Source organism: Misgurnus anguillicaudatus, chromosome 3 (assembly GCF_027580225.2).
Source record: "Misgurnus anguillicaudatus chromosome 3, ASM2758022v2, whole genome shotgun sequence".
In the NCBI taxonomy this organism is placed as follows: Eukaryota; Metazoa; Chordata; class Actinopteri; order Cypriniformes; family Cobitidae; genus Misgurnus; species Misgurnus anguillicaudatus.
The window spans coordinates 23243218-23255243 of NC_073339.2; positions in this window are offsets into that span (position 1 = coordinate 23243218).

A 12026-nucleotide genomic window follows, 5' to 3' on the forward strand; every position below is an offset into this window, starting at 1 on the left:
CGTCTCAAGACGCGATAGCTGACAGTGTTGAGTTAAGAGACTGAACTCTATGGTTGTTTTAACTTTATTTGTTGTATTTTCAAACACCTTTTCCGATAATTGTTGTCTGATATGTTTATGCTTATTCACAATGACGTTAGATAAAGGAAACTCGTTGAAACGATTTTGTGAACTAGATAAAAAGATCCTGCAGTTTCTCCAAAATTCAAAGCAGACAAAGGCTCAAATATTATGCGAGTCATCGTTCTCACACAAGAATGCAATTAAAACGAGTAGCAGTAGTCACCCATCGCTCACAGCCCAGCACCTGCACCACTGTATGTGTATCGCGCTGACAAACATACACCTGATTTTACTGCTCTTGCGAAATCTAAAAACATATTCTGTTTATTAGAAGGTAGCCTACTGTTTGCCAAGTATTAAGATGGCTGTTGTAGTTTAAATAGGGCTACTGTAATAATTAGCTTTTGACAAAAAAACAGCAAAAAACAATTATGTTCCATATTATAAACTTTTTTGCTATGTGCATAGTGCACTGAAGTGAGTAAATGAGTTAAATTCTCAATAAGTGTGATATGGATCTTATTTACCTATTTAAATGAAGAATAAAGCTTACTTGGGCATCTTACAATGCACTTATGTTGTTATGCAGTTTTAAAATACAACATATAAACATATCTGGATGTAGAAAAAGCCTACTTTGACATCTAACAATGCACTAATGTTGTTGAATGCAGTTTCGAAGTACATGTTTGTAGAAAAAGCCTATTGTACAATGCACTGATTTTGTTGTTGTGCAGTTTCAAAATACAACATGAATATGTTTAAATGTAGAAAAATGTAGTCATCATCACTGTTATATCTCCGGCCCCTCATTTAAGATACTTTTTATGAACTGGCCCCCACGACAAACTAATTGAATAGCCCTGCCCTAAAGCAATGTAACTGTACCCAGCCAAATGTTTTGTTTTTCCTTGAAGAGCATATCTACAAACAACACGTGGCTTGGGTTAGCTACCAGTCAGTGCATGTTGTGGTCTTTCTGCATATCAGATAACAGAAAAAATACTGAATCTTTATTTAATTGTAGAGTACTGTTACACAGAAGAATGGAAAGAGATGTATTGTTAAATGAATGGAAAACAAAACCTTATTGGGAATAACATTTCCTGTTACTGTTCATGTGCCTAGAGTATTTTTAAAAATCCATGTAAACGAGTTAACTGTCAGTATGAAATGTTGTTTTATGAAACAAATTATAAAATTTCCAATGTGAAATGAAAGAAAACTTGGACACAACCAATGCCTACTTAAAGGTACACTGTGTAGTTTTTTTTGAGTTTATTCTTAGCAAAAACGTCTCGGTTGCTGTCGTAACCTTGGTTCCCTGAGAGAACGTGAACAAGACATTGCATCAGTTAGCTGACGCTATGGGATTGATCCTTCAATCATGATTACCCTGAAGCCTTATAGCACAACACCAGTGCAGTTGGAACTTGCGCTAGCCAATGACGCTCAAGACGGCAAAGGAGGCGTGGTCTTCTTACTATAATAGCAGCCATCCTGAGCGAATATCTTCAATAAAAACGACTGAACGAGCGTACAGCCTAACGAAGCCGTGAGCACGGCAGCTAACGCAGTGTCTCGTTCGCGTTCTCTCGGGTAACCGAGGTTGCGTTAGTATCCGAGACGTTCCCTGTCGAGAACGTTCTCTCGACATTGCGTCAATTAGCTGATGCTATGGGAGATTGTATAGAACCGCGCCGTGCATACGGCAAGATAGGCCTAGCATAGCAAAGCAAACAACATGCAACAATCTCAATGACCAGCCGGATAACGGCATACTGTACTAAGCACCAGTTAAAAACCATAACAGGGCCGGTAGCCTACTAGCGTAACTACAACATTAAGCGGGTAAGAAGTAAATGTTAATGAATTAAGCAACATACCTAGCGATCGGACGGCGTCCGGCGCATAAGTTGTGGAAGTGTTAGATCACTGGACTAGCAGCGGTGAACACAGTTCTCTTGCAGTCACATGTTGACTTGCCCAACGGGCGGACGAGGTCTGGCGTTAAAAGTTTGTAGGAAATAATTCACATGCAGTATTCATATGATTCAGCATCCAGCGAGCGGGTGATTTCGGGCGTCAGGAATGCAAAAGTGATAATCCGAAAAACCAGTACATGGTATTCTCGTAGTAAATAAATCAAATACTCAGCGACCATATCTGTGTTAAATACTCAGCGACCGAAGCTAAGGTATTCTCAAGTTGGCGTCGCGGAAGTCCCGCCCCCACACACGACCTTATAGAAACCAGCAGGTATGTCAGGCACTGGAGGTAGAGGCCGTGCTTACCGAAAGCACTTGGAAAGCCAATAAGCAGACATCCAGATTATAAAACCTAGCAAAGGTGTTCTGAGACGACCAGCCAGCACCCAAGCATAAATCCTGAATAGATGTGTCTTTATGCCAGGCCCATGACGATGCAATAGCTCTCGTAGAATGGGCACTAATATCCAAAAGGCATTACACTCCTTGGCTAGAGTATGCCAGTGATATAGCATCAACCACCCAGTGCGAAAGTCTTTGTTTGGAAACGGGTCGTCCTTTGGCTCTGCCTCCAAAACAAACAGCTGTTCTGCTGTCCGGAACGGCGCCGAGCAACCAATATAAGCTTTTAGCGCTCTTACCGGGCAAAGCTCACTCTGGACGATCGCGTTAGTAGATGCTGCGTCATCCGAGAAGAAGGCGGGGATAGAAATAACCTGCGCTCTAAATGCCGTGGATAGCGATTTAGGCACATAACCCGCTCTGGGTTTTAGCGTGACATTACAGTCTCCTGGTCCATGTAAGCATTCAGCATTCACAGAGAGTGCATGCAGATCTCCTATGCGCTTAGCTGAAGCCAAAGCTAGTAGAAGCACAGTTTAGAGAAAGCTCTTTGAAACCTACCACTAGAATAGGCTCAAACGGAGGAAGAGTTAGCGCTTTCAGCACCAAGGCCAGGTCCCAAGACGTACGCGTATTTGCTGGCTCTTGGCCATGGCAACAACAGCGCTTCCCCGCCCAGAGGAGAGCTTGTCAATGAGAAGAATAGCGGGCAGTGTGTGTTTTCCTCGGACGCAAACAGATCCACTTCTGCTTTCCCGAACTGACTCCAGATCAGCTCGATAGATAGGGGGTTTAATCTCCATTCCCCTTGGGGAATGCCGTTCCTCGACAGCATATCCGCTCCACAGTTCATACTGTCCGGCACATGCGTCACTTTTATTGAAAGGTATCCTTTCTGCCTGTCTGAACAGCGACCTGGAGCGCACCCCTCCCTGGCGATTTATGTATGAAACCACCGTAGTGTTGTCCGTCTGGAAGAGAACATGATGGCCCCCGATCAGCGTGGTAAAGCTCTGCAGTGCTAAAAAGACGGCTTTGAGCTCTAGACGGTTTATATGCCACAACCACTCCGTCTCCGACCAGGAGCCCGAAGCCGGGACGCAATCGCATAGGGCTCCCCAGCCCCTTAATGACGCTTCTGTCATGACTACTTTCCGTCTCGTAACCAGCCCGAGTGGGGCACCCCCGCTGAACAGGTTGGGATCGAACCAGGGTCTCAGCGCTCGCATACATCCGTTCGTAACTGTAATGCGCGCTCGTCCAGATATCCACACCCTGTTGGGCACTCTGGACCGTAACCATAGCTGTAACGGGCGCATATAGAGCAGGCCGAGTGGGCAAACCGGGGAGGCTACCGCCATCAAGCCTAAAAGTCTCTGAAACCGTTTCAGTGGCACGGTGCACCCGTGGCTGAATGCATTCAGAGCAAACGTCAGATCTCGTTTGCGCTCCTCTGATAAGAATGCCTTCATTGAGACTGAATCGAGACGCACACCTAGAAACGCAATCTCCTGCGTCGGAGTTAGAGCGCTCTTTTGCAAATTCACACGCAGACAGAGGTTGTCTAAGTGTGAAAGTACTGCGTCTCTGTGAGTGATGAGCGCATCTCTGGATTGCGCTAAAATCAGCCAATCGTCCAAATAATTCAGGATGCGAATGCCTCTCACTCTCAGCGGGGACAGCGCTGTGTCTACACATTTTGTGAATGTGCGTGGGGCGAGAGCCAGGCCGAACGGGAGGACAGTGAAATGGTATGCAGCATCCTTGAATGCAAATCTCAGAAAGCGCTTGTGGTGCGGGGCAATCTGAATGTGAAAATAAGCATCCTTTAGGTCCACTGAAATAATCCAGTCCCCGGGCCGAATGTGGGCGAGGATCTGCTTCAGTGTAGTCATTTTGAAAGCACGTTTGTGTAATGCTCTGTTGATTAGTCTCAAGTCCAAGATCGGTCTGAGACCGTCTTTTTTCGGGACGACAAAGTACCGGTTGTAAAAACCGCTCTCTCTCTCTTGCATCGGAACTGACTCTATCACTCGTTTGGCGAGGAGATTGCAGATCTCCTGATGCAATATCGACTCGTCCTGAGCCCGGACTGTTGACGCTCTCACGCCATTGAAACGGGGAGGTCTGCGTTGAAACTGTAGATAATAATAGTTTGGTAAATTATTTAAGAATTGATTGGAGGGATAGTTCACCCAAAAGTTTGAATCCTGTCATCGTTTGCTCACTCTCATGTGGTTACAAACCTCACTCTAAATGATTTTGCAACTTACAACTGTAAAAATGTAAGAGTTTGTAGTTATTTTGCAGTCAAATAAACATTTATTTGCTGTTAACAATGGTCTTGATTTACAATAAAGCACATGATAAAAATAACCCAGCAAGAATAACCCAAAACCCAGAATATTAATCCCATAAATGGTTAAAATGACTACATGTTGGGTTTTCTCAACAACCCAACCTGCTGGGTTAAAATGTGTTACCCAACGTGCTGGGTTACTTTAACCCAGCATGTGTTCTGTCCAATATTTACCCAGCGCTGGGTTGCCAATTGGGTTGTTTTTAACCCAACCATTTTTAGAGTGCTGTATAAATGTCTTTGTTCTGATGAACAAAAAGGAAGATATTTTGAGAAATGTTTGTAACCAAACCGTTTGTGGACCCCATTTACTTCCATAGTATTCTTTTTTCCTACTATGGAAGTAAATGGGGTCCACAGACGGTTTGGTTACAAACATTTCTCAATATATCTTCCTTCATTGTTATCAGAACAAAGAAATGTATGTGGGTTTGTAACTACATGAAAGTGAGTAAATGATGACGGCATTTAGATTTTTGGGTGAACTATCCCTTTAATTTTGCATACTACCTGAACTACCCCTGAAGAGAGTGTATCCAGTGGTGCACATTGCCTGTTTAAGGGTTAAAACACGCTCCGAATGAGGTGGGGGGCTAATAAGAAAATATTCAGTTGGATGTCATGTAGAATTTCACCGCTAGGTGGGAGTAGATCCTACACAGTGTAGCTTTAAAGCAATACTATGTAGTTTTTCAACCTTCATAATATATTTCCAAGACCCTTGTGATGGTACATTGACTTACAATAGGTTGAATGACACGTATGCAATAGCCTTACGGGTCTGTATTGCTTTTACTGGCACCACGGAACTTCGGGGTGCGGGTAGTAACCATGGCACAAAAAGAACTCAATCTCACTTCCGCCCCACCCCCATTTCATCAAGTTTGGACGTGAGAGCCTAACTAGCAGTTGTTTGTGCTGTCGTGCGGGTGTATGTTATCATGCCGAAGCAGCAACGAAACCCAAGGAGGCAAAGGTTTTGTCGAAGGGGTCTAGGAAGAGAAAAAGGGAGAGTGAAAAAAATAAAAGGCGAGGATACGAGGATAAACATTGGTACAGCATTTGCTTGCTGGCGTGAGCTAAAGGAGGTGGAGGGCTGCCCGACCGATGCTGACTTGGCCGTCATGCTGTTGTACTAGTAAGTTAGGTAATTTGTTGTCAGCCTGACTGTTACAGAAGCTATTTGGTCCTCCATTTATCTTCATGAATCAAGTAATGCTAGTAGAGGAGCGAATTATTATTATTATTATTATTATTATTATTATTATTATTAGCCTATTCTAAATGGCGTGTACAAGTTTGATGGGGGCTTCATTCTTGCAAGTAAATAATACATTATTAGACTGACAAATTCATCTTTTAGGCTAACTAGCCTGATGACTGCTGATAGTCATGTTTGTTTATTTTTCTGGTGAAAGTGTCTTGCATCAGGCTATAGCCTAATGCAAATCGATTTTTCAACTTTGCAGATTCAACTATGGTAGCTTGTTGTTATTATATTGATGATGTATGGCTATTAAATCAGGGTATCTTCCGTCCATTCCATATCCGTTTTAAAATCAAAAACGAAAAACGAAAAAAACAAATCGAATTTTCATTTATTGTTTCCATTTATAAAAAGAAAAAAGAAAAATAGGAATTGATACATTTTTCTAGTTAGCTTCTCAGTCTTACTGGAAAATTCTTAAGGGCCGTTCTCACGAATAAATTAATTAAAAATTTCGTTACTATAACACGACTTTCCTTGAGCGTGTGTTGACTATAATGTTAATTATATTCACTTGTAACAGAAGTTAATTTTAACAATAAATATATTAGCGTCCACACCACTGGACGATAACGACAAATTTATGCAAATCACTAACCTTCAAAGGCATATTGCATATTTCCTGTCATAAAAACTTTTGCAATTGTTTACATGTCATTGAATGTGTAAAGCTACTGTTCTTGTTGCGTTTACACATCGGGTAACCAGCAGATGTCCTCACGCTGCGTTTTACATAACAGTAAATAGTAGTTTGTTTAATCTAATATCTTACATTTTGGCGTAGTTAATGTAGTAAAGTAAAAAGCATTAGGTAGTCAATTTCACAGTAACTGCATCAGTGCTAGATACCTGATGTAATTTTATGTAATGTACCTTAGCTTCTTCAAAGTGGCATCTGTCATTCAAATGCGTGCACTTGAAGTTCAAATAGATTTAATTGGCTGTCAATGGTTTATCGTTTAATCAGTTGGAGGAAAATCGCTCAGAAAGTGATCCCAACGATATCGTTCATTGTAACTTTGTTGTTATAGTTGTGGTGTGAACTCTGCTATTCTCTTTAATATAAAATATTTTTAAACAATATTTTTTATAGTTATAATGTGAATGGCCCTTTATTGAGACGAGGGAAGCGAAGACTTCCAATTAGCAGGGCACGCAGATTTAATCATTAACATGATTAATTATCCTATGACTAATAAACTTTTACAATTATGCATTTGGTAGACGCTTCAAAGTGCATTATAAGGCATTTTATCAATATTTGTGTTCCCTGGGTTCATCACTCATGACCTTTGCAATGCTCTAGCAATGCTTTACCACTGAGCAATTTGGGACCAACTGGGAATTATATTTTTTCTGCACACCTTTCCCACATGGGCGTACAAAAATGCTCTGCAATGTTTTGGAGATTTTGTGAAAAGTTGAAACGTGAAACGTTGCTGCCACTCTATTCATAGATATCTATAAATAAGATAAGTTTATGGACTATTTTTTAAGCTCATTATTATTTGTCAATGTTATGTAAGGGCAGATTTATTATGAGTGCAGTACATTACAGAAAACTCATTTAACCAGCAAAAGCAAATCTTACTAAATATTGGTGATGATGATTGTGTCCATGGCTGGATCTGGGGGGGTGATGAGGTGGGTTATCTTTACTGATCATGAATTCCAAGCCACTGGCAAATTGCTGTCATCATCTATGTGGCAGTGACTTTTCATGCTGTGTTCTCTGCAAAACCTGCAAACATTCATTGCAGAGCATTTTTGTACGCCCATTAAAAGGTATGCAAAAAATTATAATTCATATGATCATTAAAAATCTTAATGATTACATCTGCGTGCCCTGCTAAAGGTGCAATTTCCGTGTATTTGCTCCCCCCAGCGGTAACGTTTGTAAATGCTGGGGAGAAAAGGCAGCTCCCTAGTTGAAAATTGGAAAACAAAGCATTCCAATATTTTCTTTATTTCATTTTTTACAATTTAGTTTTAAGAAGTAAGACTGAAAAACTAAATATAGAAAAATGTATCAATTCATTTTTTTTAAAGCAGCTTTCAATTTTTTTCATTTTATTAAAGGAAACGATAAATGTAAATACGGTTTGTTTATTTCGTTTTCCATTTTTGATTTTAAAACGCATATGGAATGGACGGAAGATACCCTGATTCTATTACCTACCACGCAAACATTGATTTACAACACCAAAATTGAATTGGCATATCCATTCTATAAAACAGTAGACAATAGACCTTTTGCGTGTTTGCAAACAGAGATGACTTTTTTGTGGGCAGAGCCCAACTGGTGGCAGAAAGTGACTGCTCTGCAGTAGCGGTGTGAAGTGTTTTACCATTCAATTGTAATTTTTATGGTTCTGGTGTTCTGTCTGATTTCATCACTCCAATCTGTCTATTTACGGGCTTATTGCAACCATAAACACCTACGTTTATCTTCAAATTGTGTCTCCGACGATAGCTTAATTTATCAGACGTTATTTTATGGTTGCAAAAGTTTATTTAGCATCCTGTGGGAAAAATTAGACGCAAATTTCTGAAGTGTGTAGGGTTTTTGTTTTCACAACTATGCAGTTCCTCTTCTATTCACAGAAAAATTGTAATCTACACTCTTAAGAAAATGGTTCTATATAGTACCAAATAAGGGTTCTTTAGCTTGTAACAATAGCAGCACTCTTTTAGGTACTATATAAAACCCTTTTTTAGATGGTTCTATATAGAACCTTGCCTTGAAAAAGTGCTAAATAGAACCTCAGTGGTGCTATAAAGAACCCTTTCATTTATCAGCAGTCAGGAGGATTATTTTTATTTGTTTTTTCTTATTTATAGCAGGTTTAACAGTTTAAAAACAGAATTGCAAGACATCAGAAAAATACTTTTATTTTCACTTTTTCATTACATGAGATATCATACAATAATAAATATGTGTATTAAAATCACAATCAGAATAAATATATGAATTATTATGCAAATATAACAAAAAAATACTCAAATAAGATATGGATGTTAAATAACAGCTTCAATATTAAATAAATTAACAATACAATTTGGCAAAGACAATAACTCTAAATAGACAACAATTACATGAAATCAATAAAATCATGACATGCAACATCAAAACATGCAAATGATAATAAATCCTGAATATGAACATATGACATTACATTCAGATGTATACATTTTAGCACAAACAGATCGATGACATAGAATACAAATGAATGGGATGTTTATAATGCATTAATAACTGTAAAAATAAAAGTCAATAGGATTTTGTCAATCTTTGTAGAATCTGACCAAAAAAGTCCACATTATTTTGTTTGCTGGATCATTGTACGTACATACTCCATCCAATGTTCTTTTGTGGCAATGATGCTGAACATTTAGTCAGATAAGAAGTAAGATAAGAAATGGTCTGCTATTGTCATGTTGATCTTGAGATGCAGGCTGTGATTAACACAGATTTCCATCACCTTGCTGTGGTCATCATCATACAAGGTTGAGCATCATGTCGAACAAGATGTGGATCTGTTGGTCATGGGAGAAAGGATAAGACATGGAGACAAAACAAGTTAATATTAGCCTGGAGTTTGCTTACATTCTGTATGTAAAACATGATTGGACAGAAGTTTTAATATGATTCTGCTCAAGATACCTAGCCTGGGTGCCAGCCGATCTTAGCCCCGCCCACCATTTGATAAATGGGAAGATCGGTCTGGAGTTTTTCCGTTGAGGAGCTACTATGCGAGTCCCAAAGCTGGTCGAACCAATCAAATTGTCAGGGCGGGCTTTATACGATGATGGACAGATGATCAACAGTAACGTAAGCAACCACATCACCAAAGAGCACGTGTGTTGAATCTGTTTACAACGAAACGGCTGCCGCTGGAGAATTCAGATGTGTGGATTCTGACTTTGAGTCTGTTCTAAAAGATATCGACAGAGCATTGATTTTAAAAGAGGAACAGAGAAACGCGAGCAACGCATTTGTTTATGTTTTTGCCGTCCTTCCTACAGGATTTGGCAAAAGTTGGTCGCACTTATGGAGGACAAAGTTAAAGAAGCAACTGAAATGAGTGTCACGGCGATGCAACTCGGCGTGCACGACGAGATGGATATAATTAGCGGTCGTTGCCAGCTTCTTTTCGGAACCCCGGAATCGTGGCTGCTGAATAAGTGGAGGGACATGCTAGGCTCCGATATTTTTCAAACAAACGTAATGGGTATCGTCGTGGATGAAGTTCACCTTAACGTACAAATGGTAAGAGATAATCTTACTGTATGACTTAGTAAATACTTAAAGGAATAGTCTACTCATTTTCAATATTAAAATATGTTATTACCTTAACTAAGAACTGTTGATACATCCCTCTATCGTCTGTGTGCGTGCGCGTGGGCGCTGGAGCGTGCTGCGACGCTTCGATGGCATTTGGCTTGGCCCCATTCATTCAATGGTGCCGTTTGGGGATGGAGTTGGAGGTGACCGGGCACATCAACGTTTTTCCTATTTGGGACGAGTGGTTGTGCGAGCAAGTTTGGTGGTACAAAATAAAACGTAGCGCTTTTCTAAGCGGATTTAAAAGAGGAGCTGTATTTTATGGCGTAATAGCACTTTTGGGAGTACTTCGACTCGGCGCAGTAACACCCTCCCTATCCCATTATGAGAGTGAGAAGGGGAGCGGACTTTTCAGGCGAGTCGAGGTGCTCCCAGGAGTGCTATTGCGCCATACAGTGTAGTTCCTCTTTTGGGTCTGCTTGGAGGAGCGCTGCGTTTTGTTTTGTGACACCGGGCTTGCTCGTATAGCTACTCGTCTTAAAGGAGCGGTGAATCAAAAACTCAATTTTAACTTGATAATTTGTTATATAAGAGGTCATCATACTTAAATGAACATCCTGCAAGTTTCAGAACTGAAAACGTCCGTGCTACTGAAATATAACCGTCTTTGGCACCAAGCCAGCCAAACACTCCAGTGAAAAATTCGGAAATCTATGACGTCAAAGTAGAATTGAAACACCTCCCCATAACCAAAAGGACAAGTCTACTTTTGTAGCCCCGCCCACAGCTTCGCGTGACACGTGTGTCTCAGTAAGTAAACATGTCTTTAAAAATTGACAAATTTAACCAAAATGACTTTTTAAATACATTTTTTTCTGAGAGACTTTTATTTTGACGCGGTGATCTGTTATGATACCATGGAAACGCATTTTCGGTTGTGAAAGAACCGCGTGGGAACAACCATGGGAACAACACAGAAGCTAAATACTTCAATTCGGAGGCTTGGAACTTAACATTAGCAATATGCTTGGATAAAGTTTGCTTTTGAAGAAGTTCCAGCTCGTGTGGGGAGCGTTTGTTAACGTTGTGGACATGGATTCATTTGTAAAGAAGTCGATGCTGGATTTGCAGAGAGACTCAGAAGCACCACTTATATTGGATCTGACAACAATGACACAGCAGTATAATTCACAGTAAGACATTTTACTTTATTTAAGTTACTGCGTTTCACTATTGCTTTGTTAAAAGAGATTGCTTGATATGTCCTGTTGTAACATCCGTGTCTAAATACGTTTGTTGACTGTTTTAATTTACTAAAAACATTAAACGATTAATAAAGGTACAACACTTAACAATACGACTGTAATTTAAAGGTAGAAATATACAAAGTTAGTTATAAGGAAGGATTTATCAACCGCAGTTTAGATTCTGATGCCCGTTTACTGTGTTGTATACGGTAATTTAGGCAAGTTGCGTTTGAAAGGTCAAACACTCAACAAAGCTTATTTTTTATCATATAACTGTGGTATTTAACATTACGTGAATGTAAAAGCAACCTCACAAGCACAATAGAAATATACAAAGTTATTGATAAGGATTTATTAGACGCAGTTTAGATTCGGATGCACGCTTACTGTGTTTTATACGGTAATTTAGTCACGTCGAGTTTTGTTTCTACTTTAATATACGTATTGTCATTTATGTGTATCATCTTTAGCACCC